At 55.2% G+C, this 12,160-nt stretch overlaps 1 protein-coding gene across 1 annotated transcript in view; it reads right to left on the bottom strand.

Moving 5' to 3' along the window:
- SDC3 (syndecan 3) overlaps positions 1-12,154 on the bottom strand; it is a 39,100-nt gene extending 26,946 nt beyond the window's left edge. The window contains exon 1 of the mRNA XM_023219414.2: positions 12,025-12,154. The gene's annotated coding sequence lies outside the window, so the exon portion shown is untranslated. The remainder of the gene's footprint in view (positions 1-12,024) is intronic.
- Between the last annotated feature and the right edge of the window lie 6 nt (positions 12,155-12,160).

Below are 12,160 nucleotides of genomic sequence, written 5' to 3'. Positions count from 1 at the left end.
CAACAGGGGAGAACTAGAAGTCAAACAGTGAGGAGTGTGAAAGCAGGAAAAAGAAACAAAGCAGCAATGTCAGAATTTGGGGAAGTGTAACAAAGTACCACGTGTGAAGGTTGGGGGGAGGTGATGTAATGGGGAATTAGCAGCTGCAACAATGTATCCAAGTGAGAGCTCCAAGGTGGTAACAATGTAACCCTGCCAGGAAGCAGACACTATGAAGTGAAATAACAGAATTGGACTTGGCAAAGAATCCTAACTTGGAGAAGAGGCACCTGGGAACCTAGAAGACGGAGGCAGGAGAGAGGAGGCTGAGGAGTGTCTCACTGTGCTTAGGGGCTGGTAGGAGGGGTCATTATTGGATTCCCAAAGGAGGGGACATCTGTGCTGGGTTTTAGAGGATGAGTAGGAGTTCACTGAAGAATAAAGGAACAGTCCATGAAGAGGGAACAGCACACGGGTAGGCATGAAGAAAAAAGAGACAGTGGTATGCTCTGTGCTCAGGATGGCTGGTAGAAGTGTGGGATGTACAGACTGGGCGCAGTGGCTCACCCCATAAAACCAGCATTTTGGGAGGCTGATGTGCATGGATCATTTGAGGCCAGTAGTTCGAAACTAGCCTGGCCAACAGAGTAAAACCCCGTTCATACTAAAAATCCGAAAATATTAGCCAGGCATGGTGGCATGGGCCTGTAGTTCCAGCTACTCAGGAGGCTGAGCCAGGAGAATCGCTTGAACCGGGAGGCGGAGGTTGCAGTGAACCAAGATCATGCCACTGCACTCCAACTTGGGCAACAGAGTGAGACTCCATGTCAAAAAAAAAAAAAAAAACAGAAGTGTTGGAAGGCAAAGGGATGAGGCTGGAGAAGCACATTGAAGGCACTGACAGGAATTAATTTGGCATAGGAAATATTGGGCATATGGGCAGCTGGGGTGGTCAAGGAAGGCTTGCTGGAAGAGGGGTGTGGGGGGAGCTGAGCCTGCATTCTGGACAGAGCAGAGTCAAGTACAGAAAAGAAACACAGTACAGGGGATAGTGCCCTGCCCAGGAGTCAGAGACAGAGTTCTTAGTCCCAGCTCAGCCATCAACTTGCTGTGTTACTTTGGGCAAATCGTTGTATTTCTCTCAGTCTCAACTTCCCCGAATGTCATATAAGAAAGCTGAATTACAGAATCTCAGAAGATTCTGTAATGATGACTTGAGATCAATGCTTTGGCCTCAGTGTCCCCTTTGGAACAGTGAACAGTTTGGACGAGAGTATTTTCAAGGGCCCTTCCAGTTGAAACCCTCTCCAGCCATCTGATCGTTCCCCAGCCTGGGTTAGCCTCTGCCCATAGCCCCATATAGACAGAAAATACGCGGCAGGAAACAGATCCATGCGGAAGCCAGGAGCCCAAAGTCCCGGGAAAGGTCCTGCTCGACAACAGCCACTCAAGTTCTGGTACCTAGCAAGACCCGATTGGCCCTACGTTCATCCTGTAGGAGTACCACACTTTACAGTTCGCAATGCACACGGCAGCATGAGGCAGTGCTTATGTACTAGATGGGACAAGGGGGCAGGCTGCTCGGGTTCAAATCCCAGCTGATTTGCTCGGGTCACTTACTAGCTCTGTGACCTCAGACGAGTTATTTAACTTCTTTGTACCTTGATTTTCTCTTTTGTAAAATGAAGATTACAATGGTATCTCCCTCATAAGGCTAAGGATTGTTTATAGATGAGACATTTGGCAGAGCGTTTTGCGTGTGGCAGGCACTCAATGGACAGAACTCAATGTTGTCACCTCCAAGCTCTGGCATCTCATGCTACCTCCTCATGACAGAAGGGCAGCACCCTGTATGTACCTGCACAACAGTACCCAAATGCCTTGGTTTGGACTCAAAGACCACCTTGTGAGTCAGTGAGGTCTTCCACGTGGAGGACCTGTGGGGTTCAACTGTTCAGCCCAAGAACACTGAGGCACAGGGCCAGACACCCACGAGGTACCTGGTGACTGTCTCTTATAGGCACCAGAAAGGGCGGCCCCCTACAGCATTGACCCCTCGCCGCCAAGGGAGGTGTGTTCCCCTCTCCACATGTGGTAGCTCCCTGATATACTGCGACCTTCCCCACTTCTCAGGCTTTGTCCATCCTAGACCTCCATCAATGTGCTGCCATCTGTCAAGGCCTGGTACAAAGGATGCCTCCTCCATGGAGACTTCCTAGTCTTCAGGGTCTAAATCAATCTCTCATTCCCTGACCTACTCCCACACAGAATTGAGAGCTTCCTAATGTCAGGGACCAAGCTGAGCCCCCTGGGGGTCCCCAGTGCTCGGCTGAGACCAGACACAGAGGGGTCATCAGTAAATAGTAGCACAGTGTGGATAATGATCCAGGCACTGAACTCCCTGCCCAGCCCCCAGCTAGCCTGGAACTGATGATCATGTTCCAGCGTTCAGGGAGGGCGGTGGTGCCCAGCGTGATGGGCAAGGAAAGACATGCCTCCTACCCTGGCCCAAGAGGAACCACAGACAAGCCACGTGAAGGAAGCAGGCCTCCCCTCCCCACCCAGGCCAGTCATCCTGCCTGCCCTTCCCCACTGGGCCAACCTAGGTCAGGCCCTGTCCTCTCTGGCCTCAAGTCTTTCTGATAGTTCCTCAAATCTGAAGACTACAAGGGCCCCTGGGTCACCGCATTCACTCTTCCCATTTAACAGATGTAGAAGTGGAGGCCCAGAGCGGGAAAACACTGCCCACTACCACTTGACAAGCTAGTGGCAGATTCACTTCCGAGACATAACCACCTTGGGGAATGTATAATAATTAAAAGTCATCACCCAGCAGCAGGTTCCTTTTAACCAGCTGCACCTCCCGCCACTCCTCACTGCCACCTCACGAGTCAGGGATCACTGGCTCCGTTTGACAGAAGAGGAGACTAAGGCTGAGTCAAGAGTCAGCCAAATCCACCCACTTCTTCGTTTTTGTTTTTCTGTTTGTTTGTTTCACTTTGTTTTGAGACAGAGTCGTGCTCTGTTGTCCAGGCTAGAGTGCAGTGGCACAATCTCAGCTCACTGCAAGCTCCGCCTCCCAGGTTCAAGCAATTCTCTGCCTCAGCCTCCTAAGAAGCTGGGATTACAGGCACCTGCCACTGCCTGGTTAATTTTTGTATTTTTAGTAGAGATGGGGTTTCAACATCTTGGCCAGGCTGGTCTTGAACTCCTGACCTCATGATCCACCTGCCTCGGCCTCCCAAAGTGCTGGGATTACAGGCGTGAGCTACCTCGCCCAGCCAAAATCCACCCACTTCTAATGGCAGAGCTGGGACTCGGCCTGTCAGGGAGGAGTGGTAGGGCTTCCTCCCTGTTTCTCTTCAGCTCCCCCCTCGAGACCACACAGAAGCACATGCACCTGCCGCCAATAAACCTGCCTGAAGCAAGACATGGCCAGACAAGACACAGGACACACATGACACGACTGAACACTGACAACCCCCTGAACAGGGCTTCATATACAGCAGGTGCTTAGTAAACGTCTGCTGAGTGAGCAACGCAGTCAATCAAGACTGGAGTCCATGCAGGAGCCCACACGTCTGCCTGATGCCCTTGTGTGGGGAAAAGAAAGAGAGATCAAAATGGAGTTTCTTATGTCTTCCTTTTCTACACAGACACAGTAACAATCTGATTGCTCTTTCTTTTCCCCACACCCTTGAACGAGCATCTCCGTAAGCACCCAGGCTCCAGGCTCAGAGTCCTGCTAACTGCCTCACTGTGGGCACACTGCTCAACCTCTCAGGGCCTCTGTGTCCCCATCTGTAAAATGGGATAACCACGCCTGCCTCAAAGGGCCATGGTGAGGACCCACTGAGATAAAGCATGCTAAGCACTTAGAACCACACCTAGCACATGGCTTGCAGTGGTAAGTATTGGCCGTTGTCTTTGTCATCTTCGTCCTCGCCATCATCTGTGTTTGTGTCTGTCTCCCTAACACAGGGAGCATCTTGAAGTCAGGAACCAGGTAAGATGCAGCTGCAGACACCCACCCCCCACAATGGCAGCCAGGCCTTGAGGAGGGGGGCAGTGAGTAAGGGGTGGATGACAGAGGGTAAAGACTGACACAGGCACCTACACTGCAACTATGGGCCTGGACAGGGAATAGTGTATGGCTTCTGTCCGGCAAAAATACCCTTCCCCTGCTCCCAAAACAACAGTCCGCCTCCCCCCAGCTCTCCAGGAGCCTTGCCTACTCAGGCCCTGTATCCCCCACGGAGCCCCCCCAAGCCCCAGCCCAGGGAGGGGGACAGGTCTAATGAGCCGCCTGCAGCCCCCTGGTGCCCGCAATCGAATTGGCAATCAGTTTGCTGCAATTAGATTTCCCAGATCCCGCTGGTGATTGATTCTAAATTACCCTCATTAAAGTCTGGGCTGGCGGGCATGGATGGGGGAGGGCAGGATGGATGGCGGGGGGTCCTAGCTGGCAGTGCAGGGGTTACAGGAATCTCTAGGGGCACCTGGGCCAAGGCTAACCCCAGGGTGAAGCAGCACCAGACAGCAGCCTAGAAGCCCATGGCCCACCCAGAAGAAGGATGAAGGCCCAAGTCAGTGTTATCCCCAGTCCCAGTCCCAGACCCACCACCAGAAAACCCTGGCTCTGTAGGGGATGTGATGACAAGATCAGATGGGGCTCCAGGGTAGGAGAACGGGCAAATGAACACCAGGCTCCACCAGCTCCTGGCTGTGTGTGCTTTGGCAGGTGTCCTAACATCTCTGAGCCTTCCTCTAAACAAGGGGAATCTCACCAGCCCCCCAAGAGTGGTGGGAGGCTCAGTGGGACCATCTAAGGCTGGAGAGCCAGCCCCAATCCATGGGCAAGGCCCAGGCTGTGGCTGGGCCACCAGCTGTGGGATGTCAGGCTGTAGGGCTGGCCATCTCTCTAGAAGTCTCCACCCCTGAGGTCCTGTGTAAACATCGCAGTCGCCCACTCTGGGCCAGGGCCCATGTGACAGACAGAACACAGCCGAGATGCTCCCTGGCTGGGAGGAAAATGGAAAGCACCCAGTCTCACCATGTCCTGGGCTCAAGCTGCAAATCACAAGGCCTCTCTGGGGTTCCAGGACTGGAAGGGCCTGAAGAGTCACCACGCAGGATGGACTACAGGCTGCCCAACAGCTCTGGAGAACCAGCCCCCGAGAAACTCAGCACCATGGACCCTACAATGTGCTTCCTCTAATCTGACTTCAGTTCTGCTGGTTCCAACTGGGAGTCCAGCCCATGGTCTCCTTCTAAGGGTACCCCCACCCCCAGAGTTCTCCTTCAGGCCATCCATGATCACTCAAACTTAGTTCCCACTCTCTCCAAAAGAAAACACTGCTCCTCACCTCCAAGCAGTAGTTCTTCAATAAGACCCAGAGAAGGACAGGAAAAGAACAAAAACCAAGGCAGGTGAATGGAAAAAAACAAGATCTGCAGGAGCAAGATTTGCAGCCTGCTCCTTATTTACTTTAGTACTTTATTTACTTTATTATTTTATATTACTGATTCTCAAACAACCCTGAGGCTCCATTTTAAAGAAGAGGAGACTGCGGGTTCAGAGAGGTTAGGTGAACTCGACAAGGTCACACAGCAGGAATGTGACAAAGCCAGGGTTTCAACCCTGAACCAGCTGGCTCCAGGATCCCTGCTCCTTCGATGACTTCAAGCTGCCCCCTCAGGCTTGGGACACCACGAAACAGACATAGCACCAAGGCCAGGGGTGGGGAGAAGGCAGGCCTCAGCCAGCTGGGGCAATAGGGGTTGTAGAACCCTCTCCACCTGGTATAAAAGGCCAGCATAGGCATTCCCTGCCCTCCACCCACAGCAGCCAGGTAAAAAAAAAAGGCCAGATCATTTGTCGGGGCCACCGCCACCCCCACTGCTGCGCCCTCAGCCATGGCCGCTCAGGCTCCCCCTGTAATCACAGCTTCCTGTTTGGCGCTAAGACTGGGCTTGGCCAGTGGGGGAGGGGAGTGGCTGCCCCTCTGGCCATGGCGGGAGGGGGGCCGGAAGTGAAGGCTACCGGGCCTCCTGGAATCTGGGGAGGCTGGGAGCCAAGGGGAGTGAGGGTGTGGGGGGTGCCGTCAACAAATATTTACCAAGAGCCAGCCTGATGTTCCCAGGATGTGATGTTAGGACAGAGGCCTGGAGGGGTCAGTGAGACGGGTCAGGAAGTCCAGGACCAGTCCAGACCCTGCTCCCTGCTGGGATAGGGGTTCAGGGGGGATGATGGGAGCAAGGGCCTTGGGGCCTGGGCAGCTCCTGGCTCTGGCCACCCTGTCCCTCGAGACAAAAAATCACAGGGATCCAAGCAGCTGGGCTGGAGCCCAGAGCCACAGTCCCTTGGTCCTGCCCAGATGTGGTGGTGGCAGCGCCTTGGCACTCAGACCTCAGACCGAAGGCCCACCCAATGCAGTCCCCTGGCACCTCCCAGCCCACGGGCACACGCCTTGCATGCAGCAGGACTCTGCCAGCCTCGCTGTCCCCAAGCAACCTACACAGGAAAATACACAAGCCCCTGCCTGAGCTCCATAGCTCACTGTCCTGGCTTGCTTCATTCCTTTATTCCCTCATTCATTCATTCACTCCTCTGAATCATTCACTAAAGCCTGCGCCAAGCACAGAGTGGTCCCTGGGGGTTCAGTGAGAAAACATGGCAGCCACGAGCCTGCCCAGGAAGCTCAAGGTCTATCAAGAAAGCACTGACATCGCTCCTGACAGCTGGGGGACCCCCACCAAGACACACCCTATCTCTAAGCCTCAATCACTATTAGGCCAGAGAGAATTTTGGCTGCAACGGGGCCAGTGCTCAGAGATGGGGCAGGAGGAGCATGGATTTGACCTCCGCACACTTTCTAAGGGCCAGAGGGGGTTGAAGGCAGGCCTGGTCACCTCTGCAGACTCAGCCAACACTGGGGGCATCTGGCACATATCAGGGCTTATGGTGGCTTTTTAGATCCCTCTCATCCTGAGATTCCAAATATTTGCCCTCTCCTGTGCCCTGATCACATGACCCAGACATCAACCCCTTCTGCACACACATGTGCGGGCACATGCACACACACACACACACATGCATGCACACACAATCTTGCTGACAGCCCTTTGCAGTTTATAAAACTCTCTCTCCCCACCCCACACACCCCCAGTAGCCCTCAGAGTAGCTGCTTTTACAGACTAGAGAGCCTTATGAGACAGTAGAGGAGGAAGAGCGCTGGCCAGTCCCTCCCACATAGTGAGACAGCATCACCAACCTCCAGGGCTATGGCAGAATGAAGTGAGAAAAGGTACGGGACCAACCCCCCTCCCAGCACCGCCCGCTCCCCGCCGCCACAAGAGCAGGCATTTACTAAACAGTAGCTAATGCAGACATAATCCAGGGGGTAGGGAGGCCCCAGAGAGGTAAAGTAGCTTGCCTAAGATCACACAGCAAGAGGGTAAATTTAGGACTGCAGCCCAGTTCCATTAGCCTGTCAGGTTCTGGCTCAAACCAGCTCTGCCACTTCTGGCTGTGTGACTCTTAGCAAGTCACTGAGCCTCTCTGTGCCTCAGTTTTCTCATCTGTAAAAATGGGGGTTCTGGCCGGGCACTGTGGCTCACGACTGTAATCCCAGCACTTTGGGGGGCCGAGGTGGGCAGATCACCTGAGGTCAAGTGTTTGAGATCAGCCTGGGCAACATGGTGAAACCTCATCTCTACTAAAAATACAAAAATTAGGCAGGCGTGGTGGCAGGTGCCTATAATCCCAACTACTTGGGAGACTGAGACAAGACAATCGCTTGAACTCGGGAGGCAGAGGTTGCAGTGAACCAAGATCATGCCACCACACTCCAGCCTTGGCGACAGAGGGAGACTCTGTCTCAAAATAAAATAAAATGGGATTCTAATAACTCCTACATCAAAAGATTATCATAAGGATGAAATAAGTCAATACATGTAAAGTGCTTGGTGGGCGGGACTCTCGGTAAACGTGACCTCTCTGTCCCTCTTGGGATGAGCCCCTCCTTGCTCTCCCCACCACTGCCACCACTCCTGCTGCCCCGGACCCCTCAGGGACCCTATGCCCCCTTATATGAGGTGGGAGGAGCCAATGGGTTTCAAAAGGCCATTTTTTCATTTTTTGTTTGTTGCTTTCTTTTACTTTTCTCTCCAGCACAGCTCACCTCGCACCAACCCCCAACACACTGAACTCACCGCTGGAGGCATTGTGCTCACTCCTCCCCAGAGAGGAGGAGGCTTCAGGTTCAAATCCCAGCTCTGCCATGAGGATAGTGTCACATCCCCCAGTAATGATTCTAAAAGCCAAGTATTTGCCTCCAGTTGACATGTAAGAAAGCTGAGGGTCAGGGCAGGCTATAGCCTCCTAGTGTCATGTGCTGACCACTTTCATTGCTTAGCTCAAAACCTTCCTCCTCCAGGAAGGCTTCCCTGATCCCATCCATGCTCCCTCCCAGAAAGGTCCCATGTCCTGAGAGCTCACTATGTGGCAGGTGTGTTCAGTCTACTCAAGCAGCTCATTTCCAAATCACAACATCCCTGTGAGGCTGACACCATTACTGTCCCCATTTTACAGACAAGGACTTTGAGACAGAAATCCCTTACTGGAAATCACACAGCAGGTGTCTGTCCCCAGAGCCCCTGGTACCTTGGGAGCTAATAGGCAGCATACACCTGTGGTGTCCCTGTGCCTGTCCCCCAAATGCTGGAAGGGGAGATGGTTCACCAAAAAGCCTGGCCCAGAACAGCCCAGGGGCCCCCAACTTTCCATTTTTTTTGGTGAAGACAATCTCATCCTGGTAACGGAAGGCTCACAGTCACCCAGGGGAGCCTGGAGGGGAGAAGAGCAGGGATTCCTGAAACGGCATGAGGAGGGAATGGAAACCACCAGGCCTGGGGCTGAGACTTCAAAAGAATTCCCTACTAATTCCCCCACCCGCCCCCGCCCCCACCCCCACACTCTCTCTGTCTCTCTGTCTCTCTCTCTCTCTCTCTCACTCACACACACACACACCTCCCACCCTTCCCACCTTCCCAAACACAGTACAGCAACTTTGTAAAAGAACAAGAAATCCACATTTTTGAGCACTTAGTAGGTACCAGCCACCGGGCTAAAAGCTTTCCAAATTAAGCCCTTCCATTCTCGCATTCTCTCCATTTTAAAGAGGTGGAAACTAAGGCACAGAGAGGTTAGGTAACTTTCACAAGGTCACACAGCCACAAGGTAGTGGTCTTCCATCACTGGGAGTATTCAAACAAGACTAACACCTAAGATCCCTTCCAGTCCTGGACTTTTAAAAGAACATATTTCAAAAGCTAACATTTGCAGGATCCTCACACTCCAAAACTTTGAGTGGTGACTTAAGTACAGTAGCTGAGGTGGACTTAAAGGCAAATGTCCCTCAGAGTCCTGGTCACTTGGTCTGTCAGAAGAGGGACTCCTCAAAGGAGATGCCAGAAGACACATACACACACACACACACACACACACACACACACCACAATTCACCATCTGCAGTGTGAATGAGTCCTGCTATCCCTGCTATCCCCATCCTGAAAGACACGAAGACATGCAGACACACACACACACACACACACACACACACGCAGGCAACCCAAAGGTCATCATGTCCCTGCCCTTCCCTGCCCTGAGCCAGCCACCACTCATCTACCAAGGCCACTCCTGGAGCTTCCCGTCTTCTGATCTAACCTCAGTCCCTCCTGCTGCAGGCACTGCCCTCCCCATCTGGTGTGGAACCCTGTCAACCAGGTACCACCCATTAACCCTTTTCCTCCCAAGCCAGATGAGGACAAGAGGGATGACGCCCCTCCTTGACAGCCTGACCCCTGGGAAGATGTGAGGCCTGGAGGACATTCTACTGCCCACCACCTCACCAGGAACCCCAATCCCTGCCCTGGCCCAGGCCCCGCCCACCATCTCAGCCTCTGGGATCAGACTCTCGGGTCTGCTTCATCTACCACCCAACACTGGGTCTCAGCCACACCTCTCAGATTCGGGGCACCTGCCTTGCGAGGCCCTATGGTGCATGAGGTTATTAAATGCTCTCATTAAGTCCTTCCACCACCTCGTGAAGTGTGAATTGTTAGCCTTATTCAGCAAGGAAAGTGGCCGGCCCAGCGCTCCACCTGGCCTCCAAATCTAAAGCTTTCTGTCCTGAGCCCCTTTCATTCATGTGCACACCACGTGACTCCTGAGCTCCTTCTCAGGACACTCGTCAGTCATCTCACTGAATTTTTGCCGTCTGAGGAAGGTGTCATTAGCCCCATTTCACAGAGAGACAACCAAGGGTCAGAGAAGTAAGATGCCCTGCCCAAACCATGCCACAAATCGGTGGGGGTAGCAGGATTGGAGTCCAGGGTCATGTGATTCCCAAATCTTTGATTTTAAGGATGGTCTTTCAGAAATTTGGCTGAGAAGGCAACCCCAGCTTCTAGGGTGTGCTGGGTCTCTATTCCCTCCCGGGGACCTCTTCCTCCCACCCCACTTCCGGGAGAGCTGGGAACGAGACATCCTGGCCAGCAGGCACTTCACACAGGTCAGCACTCAACACTTTCCCTCCCTCCAGCTCACAGCCCCCTAGGTGGGGAAGACTGAGGAGGGGCCTGTCCATCCGAGAAGCAAGCTTGGAGCCCCTGCCTGTCCTCCTCCTGTCTTACTGACCGGCCCACTGAGGCTGGAAGAGGGAAGGGACTTGCAGAGGCTGGCTGGGCACCCAGGGTTGCCTGACAGGCCTGGGTCCTTTTCAGCCTGGGGGATGCAGGACAGCATAGCTCCTGGAACCAACCCTGGAGGCTGGACCTAGAAATCCCCAGCTCGCCTGGGCCAGGATCTGGACACTTATCCAACAAGAACTCACTTGGGACCTGAGTCCCTCAAAGGGGGATGAGGTCCTTCCTTCCTCTGCCCTCCCTGACAGAGCTGGGACCAAGCATGGTTGCTGCGGTCACTCAAAGAGATACTCAAGGGTCACGTCATATATACTGTCACCTCCACCTGCACATGCTTGGTCCCCTTCAGGGTCCTTGTCCCATGCCCAGGGTCCCCCATGCACCTGCATGCACACGCTGGTATGTGTGTTCACACACACGGGTCTGAGCACACGCCCACCACAGAGGTCTTTCGTATACACACCCTCACCCACCGCAGGCACACACGGCCATGGCCAACAGCGGCCCAGCTGGGCACAGGCACACATCATGCATAATGGGTCACCCTCCCGCGACCACGGACGGGAGGGCACGCTGGCATCCACCCATGTGGCAGACACATCCTTCACCTGCACACGCCCCACAGGTCCCTGCACCCCTCACTGAGGTGGCCACACACGCCCACACACAGGGTCACCCTCACTTCCCCCTCAGGTCACCTTCACCAAGTCACCCTCCACCTTCACCTCCCCCTCCAGGGCCCACTGCCCTGGCCGGCTGCCGCGACCCTGGGAAGAACCAAATGTACACCCTCCCCTCGGAGGGGGAACCGACCCGATTCCCAAAAAGTGGCCACGGTCTTGGCACACCCACGAGGCAAAAGCCAGGCTCACTCCCACCCCAAGACACACCCAGCCTGGACGGCGACCCCCAGCCCGCCGCCGGGCCCTTCCCGCGCCTCCCAGGCCAGCGCAGGGGTCCCGGCTCCGTCCCCGGGGAGACAGTTCCCGAAGCCACTGGGAGGTGGGGGAGCAAGGCTGAGGATCCGCGATCGGGTTCCCACCCGGGATTCCCTCTGGGGAGGGGTCCCAAAAGGAGAGATGCGCCCCCCGAAGATGACCGGCGGCGGGGGCGGCCTCTCCCCACGGATGCCAGCTAGGGGGAGATTCCGGCGGGGGCAGGGTGCCGAGAGGGGCGCTCGGGGGAGGGGCGAGGGGTGGCAGGGACCGCGGCCCGGGGGGAGGCAGCCCGGGGGGAGGGAGCGGGGTCCCGGGGCGGGGGTCGCGGGCGGGGACCGGCACCCCGCGCAGGGGACGGCCCCGGGGAGCCGTGGCGGGGATCCGTGCGCATGTCACTCACCCCCGCGGCGCGCCCCGCCAGAAGCAGCAGCAGCAGCGGTGGCAGGAGCAGTCCGCGGGCCCCGGGCCCGGCCGCGGCCCCGGTCCCGGCGCCGGCCCCGTGGGCGGCCCCGGCGCGGTGCGGCGGCCCCGGCTTC

Source organism: Piliocolobus tephrosceles, chromosome 1 (assembly GCF_002776525.5).
Source record: "Piliocolobus tephrosceles isolate RC106 chromosome 1, ASM277652v3, whole genome shotgun sequence".
NCBI classification, from domain to species: Eukaryota; Metazoa; Chordata; class Mammalia; order Primates; family Cercopithecidae; genus Piliocolobus; species Piliocolobus tephrosceles.
The sequence above is the reverse complement of the archived record's forward strand: the minus strand, read 5'-3'. Positions and strand labels throughout refer to the sequence as shown.